This window comes from Columba livia, chromosome 13, assembly GCF_036013475.1.
Source record: "Columba livia isolate bColLiv1 breed racing homer chromosome 13, bColLiv1.pat.W.v2, whole genome shotgun sequence".
Lineage (NCBI taxonomy): Eukaryota > Metazoa > Chordata > Aves > Columbiformes > Columbidae > Columba > Columba livia.
The window spans coordinates 3,966,901-3,990,666 of NC_088614.1; the positions used below are offsets into that span (position 1 = coordinate 3,966,901).

The 23,766-nt window shown below is 40.5% G+C and overlaps 1 protein-coding gene and 1 long non-coding RNA gene across 4 annotated transcripts in view; both read left to right on the forward strand.

Annotated features, from left to right (window-relative positions):
- The window catches only part of FTO (FTO alpha-ketoglutarate dependent dioxygenase), a 431,926-nt gene extending 423,423 nt beyond the window's left edge, over nt 1-8,503 (forward strand). The window contains exon 30 of the mRNA XM_065028667.1: nt 7,431-8,503. The gene's annotated coding sequence lies outside the window, so the exon portion shown is untranslated. The remainder of the gene's footprint in view (nt 1-7,430) is intronic.
- Nucleotides 8,504-11,821: 3,318 nt separating this feature from the next.
- LOC110360337 (uncharacterized) overlaps nt 11,822-23,766 on the forward strand; it is a 46,122-nt gene continuing 34,177 nt past the window's right edge. For all 3 annotated transcript variants that reach the window (XR_010465897.1, XR_010465899.1, XR_010465898.1), the window contains exon 1: nt 11,822-14,583. This is a non-coding gene — a long non-coding RNA (uncharacterized LOC110360337). The remainder of the gene's footprint in view (nt 14,584-23,766) is intronic.

Genomic DNA, 23,766 nt, shown 5'->3' on the forward strand with positions numbered 1-23,766 from the left:
TAATCTTAATTGAATCAATCTCGTGGCATATGTTGACAGTGAAAGATTGCTCGAACCTGGGAGGCCAAGCTGGACAGAGCGTCCAGAATAAATAAATAAAAAAAAGTCTTCCTTAATCATTAATTTGTTCATTCACTTCCATTTGCTTCCATTCTTCAATGTCTTAGGAGATGTACCCCATGCAACCTTCTTCAGCAATCATTTCCAAGTGCTCCTCTCAATATACTCATGTGTTTTTGAAGAAACTAATTCAGACGAATATGAGACGAATACAGCAGAGATGCTTATCTTTTTGCTTTTTTAAAAGAAGGGCAACGTAGTTGGACTTTATAAAATTGAGCACTTTGTGAAAAAGGATAGCATTTCTGTTGAGTTGCAACAGAACTGAGTTCATTTTGGAGGTGAAGTATTTCCTGTTAGAGGATATTGGGTAAACCCTACTTGGACTAGGATGGAGTTGAGGAGTAGTTTACAACCTGTTCATGGATTCACAGTAGCCCGTCCTATACAAGTAAGGCAGAGAGGTGAAAACCCTTTGAAGTTGGTGGAAAAATTAGAGAGCATTGTGGCCTCTGGATCAGGTACCCTGCAAATGTATCTGAAGGTTACATGATGGTATAATAATAACAGCAACCAATACATAATTAGTAATATTCTATCAGATTGACTTTTCCTCCAGCATTTTGCTGAGGTTGGAAGTGTAAGAATTCCCTTGTCAACTGTTATTTTAATTTTATTATTTTGTTTCTACTAAACAAGCAAACTATACACACATACATGCATCTCCTTCCCTAGTTTCCCAGCACGTTATATATATTGCATTATAAGTTTGTCAACATTATAAAGTGACTTAAATTTGTTAACACACAAAATGGAGGAAGGCAGTTAGCATATCAGCTATTATTTCTGGTCTTCGTATCTGCAGATGTTTGTGTTTGCTGAATTACAAGTATGAAAGGTCTTAAAAACCTAAGACCTTAAAATGCAATGTGAAATGTAGAGGGATCCTTGCAGAATCAGGACCTTAAAGGCTACGTTGAAGTCTCTGTAAAGATAAGGCTAGGTCAGATTTATTATTTCTAACAAATAGTTTCAATTAAATACTTTTGGTAAGGGTGAAGTATAAGGAGAAAGGTTTTGATGAACAACACAGTGTTTGTATTTTATATAATCTGCTATGGCCCAAATAATTGAAAACATTGCTATATTGCGCATTAAGAAGACTCATTGTGTGCAATTAAATGGTATTTGATGATGAAAAGCAGGTTTACTGGCAATGTGCAATAGAATCTCTAACACAGTAGCAGAACCTCACTAGAGGTGTAATGGTTTGTGCAGAGCATATATTGTCTAAGCTAAACTTAAGTGTGTATGCCGCATTCTCTCTTTTTGCTGATACATCTGTTGGTAAAGCAACTCCTTTTTATTATTCCATTTTATTTGAGTATGTGGAGACAGAGTTACTCTCTTAAGAGACATACACTCTTAAGTCATTCCTCAGGGAGCGATTGCACTATATAGCTTGAACTTCTTTGCAAAGCAAGGAAGTCACATTTAACTTCTTACTGTGGCACTCAAAAAAAAAGTCCAATCTAGTTCTCAGAAATGAAAAATTCTTTATGCCTTAGTAGCCTAAGCCAGCATCACTTACAAAAATACCTGAGAAATTCAATAGGAAAACCTCAGACCTTTCAAATGACAAATACATCGTTTAATCCATGCTTTAAATCAAGAAAGCGTATTTGGTAAAGTCTCTTTCTCAAGCCTGCCCTCTTTTAAAGTGCCATCTTGTTTTATTTTGATGTATATCTTTATAGCAGAATAATTAACATTTTACAAATCAGTGATGGTGAAGCTGTTCACTTTATTCTGAGGGCAATAAATCCACATGCACATAGTTTTGTATTACAGAGATCATTTAAGTGAGTGTAATTTTAACATTTTGATGACAGTTTTAGGATCCTACCAAGCAGTGATAAAGCTAGCAGTTAAACTATGTGATAATTCTGCCTTTCATTATAATGCAGAGTTTCTCCATACTAAATCAGGCCAAGATGCAAGCTTTTACCCCTGGGCAAAATTCATTCATTATGCATGTACGTTATTCCTAAAATCATTGATAATACTTTTCATAATAGCTATTTTTCATGCATTAACTTTTGCAACTATATTAGTACTAAGGATATGTTTATTAGTCTTGAGTATTTATTGAATAATATATAGAATCTCAGACCCTCTTGTAGTTTCTTTAAGCTGAAAGCTATTTTCAGTTATAATGCTGTAAATCCACAGTGCAATTATAAAGTGGTGTTTAGGCAAAACCTTAGAAGGAGGGTAATGAATGTCCTGTGCATCACTGCAGTGGGGCTTAGGACACGGCCCAGAAACTTTTGTTGGCTGTAAGGAAAGTCAGAAACGGTGCTGATGAAGCTGATTACATTTCACAAGTGTAAACGTGGTACCAGGCTTATCGTTTTCCTTTGCACAATATGTGAATGTATCAGCTTCTCAGAAGAGTCATGGCTGAAGTCCTTGTCAGCGGGGAATTTCAGCAAGTCGCAAGCTGGGTTTTGGTGGCAGAGGTGCTCTTCTGCAACATGGGAATTTGAGGTCCGGGCTATACTTCAGTGATGTCTTAGGCAGTTCTGAGGCCAAGTGGAGAGGAGAGACAGTTCCTGAGTAATATGTTTCCTTACCTGCCTTTTTTATTACCTTACTCTTGAGATCATTGTGGTCTAGAAGATTAATTACATTACAAACCAGCAATTTTCAGGGTGGACCTCACAATTTCTTTTTTACCAGGTGTTGCATATGAGATGATGTCATCTCCCCTGTTACTAATTGCCTTGTGAAGCCCAACCGCAAGGGAGGCCACTCAATGGCATAAGAAGCAGCATGGCGCAGGGAGAGGTTTTTGGACCAGTGGGGCTGGGTATAGTTTTTATGCTGACAAGGTGCTGTCTGTGTTGTATGGTCTGGAGACCACAGGCTGGACCTGGTGGAGGGAGTGGTGAGAGCTGAACGAGACCTCTGTTCCCCTGGTGAGTGCACAGAGGAGATGAACGGCTCTCCCTGTTGTGTCTCTTCCCAAGCAGATTTGCACAGAGGGCAGGTACAGTTTAGCCCTAAATCTCTGTATCAACATAGCTTATTGTTTAATGAAGAGATAAATTATGTTTGGATTAGAAAACATGATAGTTTCTTCCTTCTTCCTTTCTCCTGGCATATTTACTAGTACAGCATTGCGTTTTATTTTTCCATGCGCTGTCCTATCCACTTGATTTTCGCCTGGTCTGGTAGCAGAGAGGTTTCGGTCATCTCAGTAGACCTGTGTGAGTCAGTCCCAGGAAACAGTTCCCAGCTGATGTTGTAGAGGTCTTATTTAAAAGCCCGAGGACATGAGTCACTGAAAGGACATAGCATCAAAATGGTATTTACTCATTTGTGTTTACAGAGTGGAAAGTCAGTACAGAGCTTAAGAGAGGGAGGTGCCGCACAGCAGCATGTGGGACTAAGGGAGCTGCACATCACCTTCATTGTCCTGGGGACCAGTAGTCATTCCCTACGTGTATGTCCCACTAAATGTTTTTATCTGTTGCCAGCATGCTATACTTTGGCCTGGATTAATCAAACTTAATTTCAAGGACATTCTGTGACCATAGAGGCAGCCCAAGGCAACCAAGTTCTCCATGTAAGGAGCTTGCCGACATGTCCATCTAAGGCTCTTTCCTTTTCCTGTTTTCTTGCCTCCTAATGAGGTGAAGGTGGGAAAAGAGGTGGCAGGGTGGCAAGAGGAGACATTTCCCCTGGTTGGCTGAATGGCTTTTATACCTCCTGTACATTTGAGGAGAAGAACAAATGAGTGCTAGTGGGAGTGGAAGCCATCCCTCTGCTTCCTCCATCTCCCATCTATTTTTAATGAGGCACCAAACAGCTGTTGTAAGAACAAACAGAAATAGTCAGCGTTACTCCAGCTGATCAAGTAAAACTAGGAGAAGGTCTAGTGTTCGCTACACATTTTGTTATCTTCCAACTGTAAGAAGTGCTTTCTTTAGGGAATAACTTCAGAGACTTGGATTTTCATGGTTCACTAACTGTAATAAATAAATCTGAATAAATCCAAACTTCAATGCCAAGGACTGAATCAAACCCACTTATTTTTATACTGAAAATATCCTGGCATTAAAAGGCTTAGCATGTTGGGCTGTTCTGTTTAACAATGAGATGAAAAGTGGTGCAGATGACTGTACTAGTAACTAAAAAATACTAGAACTCTTCTGTAGCTACTCTTAAGGAGATAGTTTGAAGTTGCATGCTCAGACTTTTTCTTCACATGACTAATCCACTCTCCTGTGACCTGTCTTTAGTTTGATATTGAATCAGGAACAAGAACTGTAGCTTCAGCTGACCCCAAACATTTAGTTACATTAATCACGGGGTGTTTTTGGACTCTGAGCGTACCGAATGAAAGACACTTTCTTTGCAAGACATTGATCAAACAGTCTACAGGTATCAGTACATCGAGGCACATTAATCATCTGGTGCATTATCAGTTCCACCAGGAGAATATGTAAATGTGATTCCTGTCAATGATAAGGGAAAGCAGAATTTATTTTTAAAAGTGGTCCATCTGGAGCTGTTGATATAATCTTACCTAAGACAATAGGTTGTAAAGATACATTTTAGCAGGACTGCCAATGAACATAAAGAACAAGCAATTTAAAGCTATCAGAAAAAAAAAAAAAAAAAGGAAAAAGAAAAAGATAGTGACTATACTGCAGTCACTTGTGGGTATTGCTACTGCACAACATCGTGGAGGAGTCTTTTTCTGCTTAATAAAACTGTAGATTTGTGAAAGCTCTTATAATTGTTCTGTAACCACAAAAGCTTTGTTTTAGAGTGATGCTCTTCTATTCTCTGCTTCAGTGCTCTTGCCCTAGAATACACCTGTGAAATACTTGCCTTGTGGCAAAGGATGTGATGTTCATACTTACCGTGGAACTCTGAGGCAACGGCTCACCTTGGCAGATGGTTCACCTTCACCCATGTTAATGGGGCTGCCTGACTGGGGGATGCAACACTCATCTTGCTGAAAGCATTTTTGCATAGACATTCTTATATCATTGATTAATTTTTTCCTCGCAAGGAAAAAAAATAGTATTTTACCTTTTTTAATATTTTATATATATATATATATATATATTTAAACAAACCTGTGCCAAATTGGATGCTCTGCAAGAGGGGCAACCACACAAATATGGATTTTGTCAGTGTAGGTGTGTGAAAAGCTCATTCTCCTCTTGTGAAGCTACGTTTCCTGGCAGAAATATTTCCTGAGGTCTTTCCCTAGGGAAAGACATTTGGTAGACATTGAATATATGAAATGGTCATATTAGTTCTACTCGTTGTCGCTTTAGTGTTCTTTCCTGCTTCCCCAGCATCTTTGGGCTACGAAAGTGGAACAATGAGTTGTTTGGGAAGATAAGTGCTTGTCTTTAGAGGGTATAGACCTCGCTGACTTCTGGTCCCCGAAGACTGGCAGAAATGCCGTATGATCCAGATGCAAAGGCCGAGGACAGAGCTTGCTTTGGATCTAATCTTGGCTCTGCTCGCGTTTGGAGGAAGCTCCCTACAGTGCAAAACATTTAGTATTCCTAAGCAGTTTGAGGGGCAAGTGGGCTAAATTCTGAAGTTTTTGAGAGAACAGTGCTAAAAAGTATTTTTGAGAGATTAGGGTTATAAAGCCGTGTAATTAATGCCTCCTCATCTTGTAGCTGAGACAAGATCCACAGGATTTGTGTTTTCTCTCCTTACAGGACAGCATTTGACTCTGTCTTATGGTAAACATTATGGCTCTCATTTAAACGTGGAAGAGTTAGGAAAACTTGAATGTAATTGTAATGTGTCTGTATAAACAAAGACATGATTAACTGCATATGCACCATGCTGCCTGGAACGCTAGCAAGGAAAACAACGTACAGTTTCTACACATGCAAAAAAGCCTCTTTGAATGTCCATCCTTTTGCAAGTTTTAATATTGTTTGTCATCATGTTGCAACCATGTGCCATTCATAATTATATTTACAAATACTTGTACCTTTTTCAAGGCCAAAGGATTATGTCTGCACATTTCAATAATTAGTTGTACAGTGTATTCTAAGTGCCTTATGGATTCCCTTTATCATATCTCACTGTTCAGCAATGCTGCTGTTAAGTGAAAGCGCTTGTTGAAGTGCAGGATTTTTGTAGAAATGGCCCCAGCTTCCACTAACGGAAAGAACAAATAACGTCAGTGTGTCCTTGGGACACTCTGCATGGAGCTGCACCTGTGAGAAAATACTCTTTAAAATACATTTTAATATGAAGTTTTAAAGGTTTTCGGTTTACTCTTTGAAGGGAAGAGAATAGATACGTCTGGTTTGCACCTTGTATGTCTAAAAGAACTTTCAGGAAAAAAAACAGCTACTGCCCTTTTTCTTGTGTCCTCTCCTGCTTCTCTAGAGAACACAGCTGGGGGTTAGTTAGATGTTATTGACGAAGGAAGTCATGTAGGCTTTCAACATGACATGGACACGGTTAAAACAGTAAAAGTAACTCAAATGGCAGGTCAAGATTGTCACCCATTGCACATGGTTCTCTCTTCCTTCCCCTCCTCCCTTAGTTTTACTCTTCAATCTTTCTTTCACTCTATTTCCCTCTTCTTTCTTTAAGTTCTCAGCTACAATATCACAATGGAGTATTTAAGAGTGTCTCTAATAAAACAGGACTTGTGCTGCCAGCAGTCATTTTTCTGAGGTATAATCAAGTAACATAAAAATACCTGATATTAGCAGGAAGTTCAGGCCACAGCACTAAAGGGAGGCTTAGAGTTTTCATTACAAGACTCATTATTGAGAGGTTTATAGCTCAGTTATTAAAAATAAAGTGCTATGAAATTTGGCATTTGTTATTACAGTAGAGAGAACATTTTTTGAGTCCAGTATTTTAAAGTCTGTTTTATTTTACTGTATTCTGTTTCATTTTCATGGTCTATGTGTATAGAAATAATCAATAATGAGAAAAAATATGTGCCTGTACTAATGCTGGTGGCAAATGGCAAAGGCAGACAAATAGTTTATAACAGAATAAAAATTGCTGCCTAGGTCTTGAAAGAGCTGCCCTTTGGGCAACTTGAGAAAGCCGGTACCGTGTAATATGCCCTTGTTGCTTCGGTTTTTGTAGCCCTGAAATGGCCTGGGTGTTGTAAAGTCTGAGGTCTAGGACCAGCCCAGACATCCCTGGAGGCTTCAGAAACTCTTCTGAATAGCAATAAGTCAACTTCACTTCTGGTACCATTTCTTCTGGGTTTGGTGTTTTGTTTTTTGTTTTTTTTTGAGAAGGTCTATCTCATGATTGATGTCTTATTAATAATACTTGTTGTCTCACACTAGGTTCACACTATGGCCCAGCCCAGAGGGAGCTTTCAGAAGAGGAAGAAGTTGTCTGGTTGTCTGACTTGAAGGTCTCTGTGGCCACTGCGTTCTCGTCTCTGTGCGCTTATCTTAGAATAAATTTGGTCTTCGGAAGGGTTAAATGCAGTTTATTCCACATTAGGATCATCTCTTTTAAAGCATATTTATAGGTTGTTGGGAATTCCATCTGGGGATAATGGAGTGGTGTGTAGTATTGGGGGTGTATTCAAAGATCCAGAAAAGTTAAATTCAGAAGACAGAATGGATATCATTAACAAAAGAATTATATTGATGTAACATTGAAAGACAATGAAAGTTACAAGAGAGATGGAATACAGAGAGCATACATTTTGTGTTGTACATTGGATAAGGACATAAAAATGTACAAATCTGTAATTTTAACAATTTTATTAGCGTTTTGAAATTGTTTTTAGTGCAGATACTGGGCTTGTGTTGACAGTTCCTTCCTCTGGGATCATGGCAATGGAGCTATCTTCCATGTTTCAATAAGCTTTCCTTTTTTCTCCCCTTTTTCCTCTTCCTTTTGAGTGAAATATGTGCTCATCTTCAAGAATATGAGCAGCCTAGTTTATTGCAACAGAACTACTTATGTGCTTACAGATAAGCAAGTAGGGAAAGGTATGCAAGAGTTGCCTTCTTTTTAATATGTATAAAGGCCTTCAAATAAGAGTTAAGCTGTTTACATTTTTAGCAATGTCAGTATTCTATCAGGTCTGGGTATGTTTGTTTTTTTTTTTTTAGCAATTGTGGACCATTTTGTATCGCAGTTATTTCCAGAGGACTTTAATTTTTTTTCTCATTTATGTTTCACTGAGTCCTGGGAATATTTTAAGGGTTCTTTTGGCATTTCTAAATGGAGGTTCTCTTATCTCAATGTATGTATTTCCCTGCATATATGTTTTGCTAGAATGTTGTGTTATATTTCTTTAATGCTGTAGCTATTTTTAGATTTTTCTTTACCAATCTGCTGCGTTTTTTTTTTTTTCCCCTGGGAAAGACAACTTTTAAAATAAAGATGGATATTCAAAAGCGACTGCTTACTATACCTGAATAGTTCTGGTTTGAGGTGAGCAAATACTAGGGAAATGTTGTTTACTTGAAATTTTCAAAGATGTCCCAAAGGCAGCCACCTGGAAATATTAAAGAGGGAAGGCTAAGGTATTTATGAGGAGCGCCATGGTGGCTCTCTCCATCAGGATCATCCTAAGTGACATTGTTTATAAATGGATTATGAGCTTCAGTCATTTTATTAGGATTTTTATTTGTGCACATTAAAGCTCCGTGCATTATAATTGACCCACACTTGCTGCGGTTGCTGAGCAAGTCCCTTCCCCAGCTACCCGAGGACATTTTCACAGCATACTTGGTAACTGTGCAATTTGGGCATGTGAGTTCACCTTCAATTATAAGTTTGTCTTTTCTTCTAAATAATAAAATACTTCCAGGAATACGGTCAGACATAGGAAATTCCAACTCTGCTTTTCCAATGGCCCTTTTGTTGGCTGTTGTAGACCTGGGGTCTTGACCGCTTCTCTGTCTGGCCACCCTGTTGGAAGGGGAAATGCCTGCAGACATGATGTGAGAGCAGATTGCTGATGAGCTGCCTTATGCCTTTTAGGTTTTAGTTTTATGTAAATTTAACTTGAATGACTGAATACAGTTGCTTTCATGGGTGTGGAAAAGATGGTTAAGTGCAAATCCCCCGTTAGAATCAAATCACAAAACTCTCTGAGAAGGAAAAAACAGGCATTTCTCCAGACATATAGGCTTGAAAATGAACGGTTTGCCAGTGAGTCTGTGGCCTGTGAGCACAGTGGCTGTCCATGGATTACCCAATCACTGTGGCCTTGCAAAAGAGTCTGACAAATAGAGTGTTTTTAGTGTGCTACTGTGTTAAACCACTGCTTTGCTAACACGGCCCTTGGGCTGCAGTCTGGAGACACAAGTCAGAAGATGTTTCCTTGGTTGAATATATGCAGAATGAAAACTATTGCCATGTGGAAGCGTCATCTCACGGGGGGAAGGGGAGGAGGGAGGGCGCAGGAGGAGGATGTTGATTGCCACTGACATGCGCCTTAATATCTTATGTGGCTTTCACACTTGGAAATACTCAGGACTCCATATGTTCCAAAAAACCCCACTGAACAGTGCATGTAACATTGCCTTTATCATTCTTTAATCTCAGTTTAATTGCTGTGGTCAAATTACCCCACACTTAATAACCCACAGCTTGGTATATTATTTAATATGGTTGACACATACTTTGTTTTAAATGTCAGTGCTGGTAAAGCCCTGAAGTTGGCAATGCTGTGCGTGATAGATGGCAGAGGAGATGGATCATCTGTTCTTTGTCTGTGCTCTTGGTATGTTGGCTGCAACTTTTTCAACTGTGACGCTAGACTCATGCCAAACCCAAAGCTACTGAATGGGTAACATTATCCCTTGTATCTGATGTTTTGTAGCTGATTATTCTCAATTTCTCTGGCTGTTTTTACAGGAATGCATAATATTATATCACCCGAGTCAAAGTGGTGAACGAGTGTTGTTTCAAATGGGCTGATTTAATTATTTCAGCACCCAGTGGCACCTTTGTTATTAAAGGATTTTCACAAAGCAGTACATAGTCTAATTATGAATTTACACAAGAGACCGTAACAGCATCTGCTGGGTAAATAATATACATTTGTAAAACGGTCTAGCTACTAATTTACACAGCTGACCACTGAGACACTGAAAGGCTGTTGCATTCTGTCATGTTAGGTCTCCAACACTTGCGAGCGCTCCCACTTCTCTTTACAACTGTTAACAAAACAGTGAAAATCACAGAACTAAAAGTTCCTTCTAGAAAAACAAAATCAAACCAAACAGAACTCTTAGTCTCAGCCAAAGCTGCCATCCCACCCCCAGCCAGGTCGCAGTGCAGGGCAGATGTTGGGCCACCTGTACCTGATGCCTGCAATCACATCAGCACAAGCACACAGTTTGAGGAGAAGATGTATATTTTCATTCTGGATTGCTGGCCCCTGCTCTGTTGGTGCAAATCTGTCCTCCAGCCAGATTTGCTGGTTCCCAGGGACTTTTTTTCCTGCAGAGGAGAGCCTGGGGAAGGAGATAAGTGCCATTGTAACTCCCGTGTCACATCCCTACAACTATGTTCAAACTGTAGCCAGGACACACTTATCTGAATAATCTTTGTTTGTGATCTTGGTCCCTTGCAGCTATAAAAGGCGGGTGCCAGTCACGACAGGTCAGGGGCTGCACTGGCTTGTTCTGGAAAGGCTGGTTGGTCCCAGATCCGCAGATGCAAGCGCAGTTCACTCCTTGAGAACATTTTGGCCTCATTTTGGCATCTGGGAGTTGATATAGAGGCACGAATTATCTGCTTTGAGAACAGCTATAATAGATTCATGCAGCTCCTGGGTAATGAGATGATGACAGCTCGGGAGTAAATCGCGGGTGTAAGGTAAAATTTTTGCCAAATCAGTGAGACTGACGTTCTTAGCCTGGAACCCGTTAGTGGTTAGTGAGAGTAAGATTTAAGATTTCTCAAACCCTCAGCTACATGCAGCTTTGCAAAGCAGAAAAAAAGAGGTTTAACTATGGCTTAGTGCTAAGAGGAGAGGAGCTTAGTGTTAGGAAATGCCTTGAGTATCTTAACTATCCAAGGAGATGCAGTTGGCTACCAAAGCAAAACCATACCAAGCTGAAAAACACCAAGGAGAAAGAAACATAAAGAAGTACATACTGGGTGATCCTATCTCTTTCCTGTATTTCTGGCACACAGGAGATGAGTAATGATTTCATTGCCATCTGTGCAGTAAGATACCCATCAACTTTAAAGTCATCTTTTTGTGGGCAGGAAACTGGACAATCTCTCCCATAGCAAATCCCCCTGCATTTCCTCACAGCTGCCTCACCTATGTAAGCCATAGAGACTTTTCCAACAATGTTGAGAAAAGATTTATGTCTGCAGTGCCGGAGAAGGTCTCCTTCTCTGTTTAAGTCCGAATTCGACATCTGCAGGCTACATCTGGGGAAGGCACTTTAGACTGGTTTTCCCAAGTGCTCTGTGGTCCATGTACACATCATGTTTAGATCCTATGCCTTCATGACCAAAGCTTGTGTTTCACATTCAAAGCACATCCATGCAGCATTGTTTACCCAAAAAAAGGAAACCAATATACCTATTTTTCTTGGTTCCTCGAGTATACCATGTGACAAAGACAGAAGAAAAGTGTGGGAAAAGTTGGAAATAGGGACGCTTCTTCCTCAAGAGGAGTGATGACTCTCTTCGATTGTGACTCTTGCTCCTGCATCTGTGTTGTATTTACCTCAAAATAATAGGGGAGTACTGTTGGAGAAGGAAATCGCCAGTGCTGTAAGAGGAAAAGACCCTATCGAAATGCTTATGTTGGGACTGTCGATCTATTGGAAGTCTTATAATGAATACTTGATTTGTTTATATATAAGATCCTTTTAGCACCTACATAATTTTAAGCACAGGCTTGTGTCCTTTGCTGAATGAGCAGCTGGATCTGAGTTGGCCAGGCAGAAGATACCTTCTGGATAAAGGAATGAAATATTTATTGATCATGCGCATTGTCTCTTTAGCCTCACATTGCCTTCACGTTGAAGACAACATGGCAATTTGTTGAAGGAGAAGAAATATATTTTTGATTTGTTCCAGGCAGTAAAGAAGCTTTACAAGGCTCTCGGCAATTGTTCAAGTGTATCATACCATTTGTGATGGCTTTATAAACTAAGCGTAGCTTGAGAGAGTCGAGGGTGAGTCAGCCTGAAAGAAAACATATAATTAATATTGTACTGTAAATGATTTGGGAGTGAGATTATCCATGAAAATCGGAGCTATTACCCGGCTGTGCATAATGAATGGTGGTTGGGGTGGGTAAATGGAGAGTTGAAAGAGAGAAAAACTGTGTTTAAGATGAAAGCTGCTTTCAGTGAAGACAGGATCATAGCAAAAATGTAACAGGAGAAGTGAAATATAATTAGGAACGTGACATTAATACTGGATTTGCAGAATGTTGCCTAACAGGTGGGTGGAGTTTATTTGACTTTGTTTCAGCTGGGGTATTGAATCACACAGATGCAGTCTTTAAAATTATTTTAGACTGTGAGAAAAAAGGTAACAAGAATGTTCAAATACATGAGCTCCCACCATCAGCATGTGTCCTCGCTCTTTCTCTTCCAGCTGTAATAATCACCTCCCAGTTAAGATGGTTCTTGCTCTTCCTCTGTCACTCCTTGTTTCTGCAGCTCTGCACTGGAAAGCAGAGGGGATATTGGGTTTCCTTTCATCACAATGACAAGCTGGGGAAACATCTGGTTTGAACAAAATGTGCAAAAGGTTTGAAAAGGAATTAAGTTTGTTTTTTTTTTTTGCATTTTTTGTTTATGCCTGTTAGACACTTATTTTTATTAAAATAAAATTTATGAGTATAATATGAAGGAAAGACAGTTAAAAGATCAAATTGTGTAGTAATCAGGGAGGAAACCTATGAAAGGCAAAATGTCCACCAGAATGGACAACATGAGTCGCTTTCTGGATGCCAGGATGGAAGCGTCAATATAGAAACATTTGTTTCAGTTTATGAACTTTTTTGCAGTCCAGCTAAAATATCAGCACCACCTGTGATATGAGCATCAGATTTATTATCAGCTTCTCAGGAATTGCAAAACAGCCTAACTCCACCCGACTGTTAATAAATCAGGTGCTGAAAGCACTTCAAATGAGAACCTTGCTGAAGAGACAAGTAACTCATGAGGATCAAAGGCTCAAGTCAGTTAAACTGGCCATTTGCCCTTTTGGCATAATCAAAATGTATTTTCGAAAAAGAAGAAATGACAAAAAAAAAAAGAAAAAATCACGGGACATCGTGTTTCTATCAGACTAAGACAAATATTAAAGTGAGAGTGGGCATCAGTAATTCACTCTGATTCTGCAAAACTGAGTTTTATAATGTGGCAGAATCAGTAAAGCTTACAGATTTGATCCAAAGCCCACTAAAGCCATCGAAAAAGAGTATTTCTTTTTCTTTCACTGGCTTGGATCTGGCTGTTGGGAGCTGCTCACTTTGGACAACAAGCGTCTGCTCTCTAGTGAAGCTGACTTGTCTTTTCACTTTGTTCCCCTGTACTCTTACACACATGCTGAAAATAAACTGAAAGCCAGGCTTCTGATGAAAGAAACTGCCTGAAAAATATTGCAATACCCAGCTTCCTGGATTAATTAATAAAATTACTTGCTCATCCACATAGATTATATGCTGGGCGTTTAGCTGGTATGCTCTAGGGAAGAGGTGAGAGGAAAGTTCAAAAGTGGGTGGAGGTGTAAGGGAGAGAGAGGAGAACACAGATTAAGAAATATTGGGAATATCAATTCATGATTGCAGGAGTATTTTTTAAATGCTTCATATTCCGCTGATTTGCATGAATAGCATTGGTGTGGCTAATCAGCTGAAACTGTCAGGGACATTAACACTGGAAGCTTTACAGGAGCTATATTTTCACAAGCTCTAACTCCTTTTTTTTTTTCCCCATTTGCAGTGGGCAGAAACTGTAGAGATTTTATTGTTCAGCATCAGCGAGTGTCCACTTCTGTTTGAGTTTCCTCTTTCTTTCCTGTGTCCTCTTACTGGTGGTCTGCAGTACTGGTTGTTAGGAACTGGTGTTTTTTCTTTTTCTGGATGACTGTTCAAGTCAGAAAGAGAATGAGGAAGCATTTTTGGATGATCATGTATCCAAGTGGCATCCTGGAAGGGGTCTTTATACCAGGGTAAATATGGGCTCCACAGGTGTGTTGCCCTTGGTAGATGATGCATTGACCTTCCCACACTCGGTAGCAAAGCAAATGTGAGTCACAAACAGTAGTGTGGGTGGAAATGGTGTTTCAGAGGAATTAACACTTTCAGGCTTGCAGGTGTAATGCTGAGGGATAAAAGCTCTCTTTCACCTGGGTAGCCAGGTGCAGTGCCACTGATCTGAGCAGACTTATGGTCCTGGGTTACAGGCGGTGCAGGAGGGACACCAGTCACATTCCCGTGCTGGTGATGTAGACCTGAAGTGCATGCAGAAGTGGGCGACTCACCAGGTCAGTGTGTGACGCTCTGGATTTTACTGTTTGCACATGCAGTTGGTTTTGTATAAGAAACTCAATAGCAACCTAGTTTATATTGGGTTGAGGGTGTTAAGAAATCTGGAGAGTGGAGTGGCTGGGAACGGTGCTGTTTCAGTTGGGCAAACATCAGACAAGAAAAGAGCATATTTGCTGTCCCTCTTTGCTTTGCTCTGAGAAGAGTAATTTCAAGCTTTGGAGTGATGTCTCCAAACACAACATGGTTCCACCAGTTGTCTTTAGTAGGGATCCACAGAAGTGCAGGTCCTGGTGTTGCTGTTCAGACCAGCGGAATCTTCACCAGCCAGACTGTGCTTTGCAAAACAAGAGCTGCTGCTGATTCACCCCAAGGATTTGTTTTCAGAGAGCTCATGTGGGTTCTGTTTTATTACTGGCACTTGGAAAACTGTTTTTCAGTCCTCAGCTTTAAAATTAGCATTGAGCAACAAGCCTGTTTTGTTCAGGGTTTACTTCTCCATTCGCTGGGTTGGCAGCAGAGTCAATGCTGGCAGCAGAAAGGTCAATATTTCAGTCTTTGGCCTTCTTTGGAACACTTAAGATACTTTAGTATAATAATTCTCAGTAAGGAATGCGTATTTTCTTAATTAATTTTAAAGGCAGCATATTGCAGCTTGGGCTCCCTTTCTGAAAGCCGGGGAGTACTTCCCACAGAGGACATGAGCCTGCACTAAGCCAGGGTGCACTAAGCCAGGGTGTGCATTCTTCCCTGTGCACCTCACAGTGTGAGCTTCCAGCTCTGCAAAATGGCATCAGCCACCTGGTCTTTCATCAAGCTTAATTAATCAGCTGCTTTTAAAAATTATGAATGCCTAATGTGGGATAACCTAGTGGGAGCTTTTTGATCTGTATAGATACCAGGAAATTGCAGTCTTGTTCCACTATGTGTTCTAGGGGAAACTGGGAGTTCTGGAGCTGTGGAATTGGTTTTTCTATGGCTGACACAGGGCTGCACTGTTCTTTTGATACAGAAATTTTAGGGACATTGATGGGTGATGCAAACACATCTGCTGTGTGTAGTGGTTCTGTCAACAGACCTCATGGTATACAGCCAGCCTAATAATCACGAGTGCTTCTTTTTGTTTAAAACCCAGAAAAGGAACTGACATCTTTTATCAGAAAGACAGACGATCTATCTCGTGACAATTCCAGATTATGGATCCCAAGAGGCCTTCCTTACATTCGTATTTTATCACGGAAATCACAGCTAGTGCTGTTTATTTTCTATACCTCTGCACAGTTTTCAAGGTGTTGCCAGCAGGACCTGTGCTGACACTGACATGTGTTGTTGTCACATTGCAAGATCTGATAGAAAACCCCAGATATATAAATATCAGTGTTTTCTTGGATCTTCCTTTGCTTTCAGTGGGTTTGGAAACACTGCCGCTAGTTAATTCACATGCTTCGTATGTTTTGTAGGCTTTTTTCCTACTTCTAAGAAAAGACTTGTTCCTAGTAGGCTGATTTGGAGTATCACTCTCTTTTGTCGCTATTTTTATGTTAGGGAGCTACGTATCTGTCATTTTCTAGCTATTACTACTGAGTGAGGTAAGAATAAATGTCTGGGGAAAAAAGAGAAAACGTTGGCTATTTGGGAAAATAAGCGGCTTTTGCCTGATGATTTTTCATTAGAGTATTCCCATCCTGCTGCTTCGAATGAGTTCCCTGCCCAGACCCACAGCAGAAGTTGGGAGGGTGGACAGCAGGACCGCTAAGGAGATGCAGAGCTGCATCCACTCCGCCACACTCCGCACAGCCACTCGCTGTCCTCTGTCTTGGCATTAAAGCTAAAATGTCACTCAGGTATGTTCCCTCTGGGCTCCCCTTACCCTGGGGATCAGTAGTACATGAGAATGACCCATCCCCGGTGTACTGACATCCACAAACTCATGATTTGTCATGGTTGCAGTTCCCTGAAACTAAACTTTGGGTTTGTGAGAACAACAGGTTCTTCACGCTGATCCCCTGTGGTTTGACTTGCTTTGCCCGGCTGAATGTCAACCTTCTGAAGTTACAATCATCTTTTTAAGGCTTGGAGCAGACTTTGACTGAAAATATTTGTTCCTGAACTTACCTACAACTTGTTCCTTTTTTAACAACCAACCAAAAAAAAGTAGTATTAATATATAATAGATATATTCACACATATATTCATACACATATTCTTCTTCCCGCTTCAAGAAGGCGTCTTAAAGATCAGTCCAATAGTCCAATGGACAGTAGGTCACACAGCAGCCAAGCATGCTGGATAATTCCTTTTTCTTACAAAGAACATCATTAGTTTTTATTGCCACATGCAGAAGACAGAGACTCTGTTTTTATGTTTCTGAAGCCCACACAGCGCAGTAGATCTATCCAGCGTATCCATCTCAGAAAGAAGCTACATTCCTCATACTTTTATTTGAACTTGAAATGCCAAAAGATGCATAAGCCTTGATCCTTCATGTCATGACACCTCGTTTAGTTTACTCCTGCACAAAATGATATGTTATTGGACCCGAGGGCTTTGCATCATGTGTCTACAAGGCAGGGTAGGAATCAACATAGAAATCCAGAGCTTATTTTACTCCTTTATTTTTTTTTTTTTCTCTAGCCCATATATAAACTATCCAGATGTTTTTTGGCAACAGAATAGTAATGACAGTGGGATGGTAATTTCGTTTGGAGTTTTACAAGCAAGAGGAGTGGCCAAGAAGCAAAGCAGGTGTGAGGGTTGCCAAATACATCTTCCATTTATCATTCCAGCTAACAGGGGCTAAATTGTTTCTGAGTGGCAGTTTTAAAAGGGAGGGGAGAAAAGCAACATACATTAATATGTGCAAACATGTACCTCATGCTGGAGAGACGTCTCTGAGGAGTAGCTGGTTTGGTAAGCCAAGTGTAGTCCTTCCTGCAGGAGAAGAACAGCGTGTTACTCATGCTGGAATTCTGGCCGTGCTGTTGGAGCTAAAGCACCTGGAAGCACACCCAGACAGGAACAGGCTAGTGGTAACACAAAAGATGGACCTTTTTTACAGGACCTGGAAATAAGGGGAATATTTTTGTCCAAGCAGAGCACTCACACACTTGGGGCCCCAGCAATGTTTCAGTCCTGGATAGTGTGCACCATCCTTTTTTACAAAGAGATGAAGCTTATAAAAATGTAAGTTTACATATCAAATACTCCCAGAATTCAGTGAGAAGGAAGGAGAGCTTCGTGTTTTGCTTTGCCATTTTCATGCCTTGCCAAGAGGGGTGACTATTGTTTCAGGCTGTGATAAAGAATGGGGCTGTGGTGATCTAATTAGCTCAGGATGTGGCCCATCATATCCACTCTGTGAAGGTGTTTACAATCCTGTTCTGAAAAGAGTTATAAGAAGGCAAAGCATCTCATGAATGGCACACAATGTGCCTGAGTCATTTATACTAGATTGTTTTATAATACGGCGTTTGTCCGGTGCAGACTCACATTTACTTGTCTAACCATTGCCATTATTATTATATAGTAATTATAATTTACCCGTACAAATTAGTTAGGTAAGAGGAAGGATTAAATTACATACAAAAAGCAGACTGACTGGAACTAAATAGAAAATTCCAAGGAGGAGTCCTTAAAATAAAGCAATTGTATAATATATAATTGTATAATATAAACTGTAATTTCCCAAAAGACATTGTACTAATCTTATGGTGGTTAGCCGTTACATTTGGTCCATTTATAATCACTGAGCTACTTAAATCCAAATTTAAAAAAGGGTCAAACTTTTTTTCCACTCATAATGCCTAGTGCTTTCCCCATAGCTTATTCATCTTCAAAGCTCTTCACCAACATTAGCTAATTATTCTTTTTTCTAATTAGTAGAAATTGACTATGGTCAAAAGGTGCACTCAGCCAATTAGTGCAGTTCTACCTTCAAATCTCAGAGCTTCTGACCCAGAGCTTTCAAATGGTTGATGAAGATATCATAAAGCGGTTGTGCCAGGCCCGTATTAAAAGCAGCCAAGTGGAGAAAAAGAAAGAAAGAAGGAAAAAAACCCCTCAAAAACAACAAACAAACCACCAGAGGGAAGCGTACCAAATCTTCTCTTTCCCCAGAGGCAGCACCATGGAGAACGAAGGGCCGGACCCAGGGCTGCCTCTGCCTCACACACACCTGCTTGAGATTCCCTGGCTGCATTTTGGAGGCTTAAAATCATGTGGGGTTTGTGGTGGCCACCCTCTCAGGGGCTGCTTCTCGTGGGCTGGTTGCGGTGAAGGTCATCGTGGTGTTGTTGGGGTGGTGGCCCTGCACGTGTCCTGCTGGCGGCTGCCTGGAGAAGCAGCCCGGCAGTAACCATTGCCTTCGCTCTGCCGTGTTTATTCTTCCCGTTTTATCGTGTGGTGGCAAACTACGGTAGTAGACAGCAAGGTGGATTTAGGAAGTGATTTGTTTTTTATATATTCAAACTGTTTTCTCCAAAGAGCGCTGCTTCTGAGCCTTGTGTGTAGCCTCACCACCTGCCAAGAGCCACTTTGCTCACTTTTTAAGAATTCGTGTGCATCTGTAACTTATGAGCTGTAACATACAGGTAGCAGAAAAATCTCTGGAAACACGAACAAGCTCACTCTCCCTCTGTGTTCTGAATTTCTTTGCTCCTTCTTCTGAAAAGGCAGGAGTGACAAACCCTCCTTGAGCAGCAGCTCAGCCTGGCTGTTGGAGAACAGCTGTGCCTGAGACTTGTTTGTGTTTCAGAAACTGCGAATGTTTTAACCCTGAACAACAGTGTGTGCTCCGGGAGATTAATATCTGCATTACATGGACTTGCTGAGAATAAATTAACTCTTGATGACACGATTACTGTCTTAGCAGTGTTCACTGCGTACAATTGCATGGTGTCTAAGATATTAATGTGTTTTTGTGAAGAATTTAGGAAACAATTTATTTATATGACTGTGCTTCATTCCATATCACACCAGGACATCAATTATCTACCATCGCCTGTAAAAGAAATGTAAATCATGTGTCTTATTGCTTACAAGGATAATACTGGGCCAATAATTCACAAAGAATAATTAATTTTGTGAATTGTGCCTCATGTGTGCTCATGAATTGTTCACAAACAGATACAACTTTCTCAATTTTTTGTTTTTCAAACAATTATGATGGTTACAGTTTGGTTACAGTTTACTAGTGGAGGTTTTGGATATTCAGGACTTTAAGTTGGAAGTGATTTTGTTTGGTCACACAGTACGATACATTTCTTTCTTGACTGACTCAGTGCAAGTTTGAGAGTCAGTTGGTGTTATGAATACTTGTGAGACCTAATGCAAATATCCTTTACAAATTTTTGTAAAACATGGTGCTTGGAAAAAAAAAAAAAGATTCTTTTGACAGAGGCCAGAAATACATAAAAAGTGAACCTCTAGAATGGTGAAAACCACAGCAAGCTTTAAAAAGGATTTATGTGGAGATTTTGAAGAAAACACACTCTGGGACATAATATATAGAAATAAAATCACTCCCACCCTCAGTGCAGTTTCTAAAATTAGGGAGCAAAAATGACTGCCTTAGGAACATAATTAACTTCAGCCACTTTTAAAAGAAAAAGAAATTTTTAAAATAAACAAGAAATGTGTGGATTGTTTTAAATTTTCTGCAGAATCTTTGGCTTTAATAGAAAACTGTTTTGAAAGGTTTGACATTTGCATCACCAGAAGGAATTGTGTTTGTGTTGGAAGCATGAAAACAAGGAGGAAAAGGTGAAGTTTCTAGCAAGTTGTACTTTCTGAACATCTTGGAGATGATTTAAGAATTTTCCTGAATATCCTGGCCACATATAAGCAAAACAGCAAATATACATGGTAAAAAATTAGGTCTGACTTTAATTTTCAGGATAGAACCTATAATAATCTTCCTGACTCCATTTTTTTTGTTGTTTCCTGTAGGTGCTGGCACTAATGAGAGAGAATTTTAGCTGTGCCAATTTTTTAACCTACCCTCAGTACAGCACATGTGTTGGGAGAGAGGTAGCTGGCTTTCCCTGATACTGCATGTGTGTTGAATATTGGATGGAAAGGTTGAACCTAGTTTTTTCTTCCTTTTGCTGAAAATAGATAAGATGGAAAATCTGCAAGTGTTTCATTTTTTTTCGTATTTGATTCACATAGATACCCAAACGCTTTCTTCTCTGAGCAGTCTGCTGAGAATCTGAAATCCATCCTCTTCTCTCATATTGCTGGGCATGCCTTTCCCATGCTAATACATTAAGAAACTTTTATTGCACTGAAAAGCGTATAAAGTTCACTGCTTTGCCATGACCTTTTCTCCTTTAAATTGTTTCATCATTGTGACCACTACGGACCAAAGAGAAGATGTAAAAACGTTAGGAACGTTTATTTCTAGGAAGGTTAAGCAACTTCTGCTATGCCCTTTTTACATTCTTCCAGACCTTCTAAAAAGGGACCGTAACATGACAGCGATGGCCTCCTTAATTACATTTTGTTGTCAGAGGAAGCATGCTTTAAAAGAACAGTAACCCAACACTCCTAGAGTTGAGGATTTCAATAATCTCAACCAGGTTCACAACATTTGGAAAGCTCCAAACCTTCTGTCAACCGATTGAAGCGAATTTTACGCATGCAAGGAATACAGTCATCTGGCACAAGTTCTGTGTTACGCGTCTCGGGCAAAGGGATCCCGTTTCAGTTTGCCAGAGTTTCATGAGCAGTTGGATAGATTTCACATTGGTGATGACTTATCAAAAACTAAAAGCTAAAGAGCAATACGTTCCTGCTGTGCTTGTTTTCAGTAATGTTCATCTTCATAATAAATGTAAATCAGGTCCTGACTATTGCCAGTCTAGTACTGAAATCTTAGTAACAGCTGAAGATTTAAAAAAATACAGATATTTGTGGAACTCAGGGTGGATAACACTTTATCTCCTATCTGGCCCTTTTTGTTTGGCCACTGAACCTGTTTGCTTTGTTTCTATCACAACTACTACTAGCTTTGTACAAAATTGCTCCTGCATGTCCGCATTTTATATTTGTCTAAGTTCTGTCATGAATTTAGGAGAGATTACCAGGGGGTGAGGGGAGGAAATCAGATGTACAGTGGACTGCTACAGTGATACAGGATATATGGACTCAAAGCTCACCAAAGGTGGGCAAAGGGTAATGCAGTGAATTTGGCAGGAGAATACAGGGGGTAGGAAATCCCAAACAGAGGCATGTGCATTTACCCAAAATTGAAAAGGCTGTTGTCTGTACGTACTCCAGGGTTCCTGTAGCATGGCTCTTAGTTAGGTTGGGGAACCTGCTGGCTTTTCCTTGCAAGATAAATTGCCTTCAGTCAAGACTGTCTGCGGAGCAGCAGAGGCTGTCGTGGCATTTGCAATAAAAGGAAGGGGCTGTACCTGCTGCCTTCCTCCGGGAGGGCACAGCCTCTGTGTCCCGGCCTCTTTTTCTGCAGGACAAACATGCCTACAGTCTGTACCAAATGTAAGGTCGTAGGAGCAAAACTTTTATGGTCCTATTTGGGACTTATGAGCAATGCAAGATGAAACTGGTCCCAGAGTAATCTTCATAGGTTGCACTGGACTGAAGTCTGTGCATTTTGGGAAAGGCTTGGAAAGCCTGTGTAAATATCTATGTGGTTCACATCACCAAAGCTCGTATTTTAGGTGTCTGCTGTTGACTCTCATTGGCATGATTCTAGATGTTCCCTGTGGCCTAAAGCAGAGCAGTCTGTTGGCACAGTGTGAGGATTAAATCTTGACCATCTGAAAAGTGCCTTGTAAATGAAGCTGGCTAGACACTAAACTCTGTGCAGCTGGCCCCACAGCCTTCAGGTGCTGCTAAGAAGCACGAAATATGGATCCATAGTGACTGCTGAAACAGCCACTCTTAAGTATATAGGAAATGTCCATAGCTGAGTGGATTTATCCAAAAGGAAGGATGACAAGGTCCATGTGATGGTATCTCAACAGAAAAACCACTGGGAATGTTGGCACATTTGGCCAGAGTACCATGCTGAAAGTACAAAAGTGCCAGATAGGATGAGGTGTCACCGTTGTCCCCACAGTCTCTGTTGCTGGCCATGGTTAGAAGGCAGAGAAGGAAGAAGGGGCTGTTGATATTGTTCTCTGATAAGTTGACAGCTGTCCTTATAGAGATAAAATGAATTTAAAAAAAAAGTGAGGGAAGAAACACAGAGGTATTGAGCTAGAGGCTATTTTGCTACCGTGAAATGTGCTCCATGTCTGGGAGAATGGAGGAGGGCTGATGTGTGGGAGGAGGATGGCTCTGAGCAGTGCGGTGAAGCAGGCTGTGCCACACATTTCTGATGTGGTCAGCCTCAGTGTTCAGCCTCAGCTTGCCTTCGTGGCCAGCACCGGCGTGCCCTGTTGAGCACCGCACAGCAGTAGGTTATCAGGGCAGCTTCAGGACTTGGGACCCAGGTCATTCCAGCTGACTTTGAAGGACCACAAACTCCTGCTGTGGCACAGCAAGGGAGCCTTGAGCCAGGTTTGGTTTTGCTTTGTGAGATGTGGACCCTAGATAAACATTCAAATATTTCCTCTCCACAGGCTGCCCCATCCCAGGCTGTTTGCTGAGGGCTGGTGGTGCCTGGCCTGACCCAGAACATCTGGGGTGGGAGAAACAGCAAAGACTCCCTGAGCTCCACTTCAGTCTGGGTTACTCGGGCTGAGAATCTGGCCTGGGTCATCACTTCAACATGTTGTTTCTTCAGCATATCCCTCTTGCTGCTTCCAGTGCAATTTCTTACTATCATGTGTCCAAAGTGCAAATTTTTAGCAGATAACACAGAGGAAGATGTCTCCTGTACAGTTCTGAAACATTTTTGTCCTAAGACATCTGAGTTTCCCTTCAGAGAATTCAATTCCTAGGCACCTCACAAGCATGAGTGACTATATTTTGTACTTTATTGTGGTCATTGATCAGTTTTTTACATTTGCATAACTTTGGATTTGCAGATGCCAGATTTTAGCAGCATGGAGAAGTATTTGGGAGGAATGTTACATTGCAAGGTGGTGGCTGCAAGTTCTTATTTTTGTCCTTTCTGTATTAGGTCCTGGAGGGAACAGAAGCTAAAATGGATGAGTAAGTAAAATTTTGAAGCCTGACTGGTTGGACAAGGGAGTCACATTCTTGGAACAATA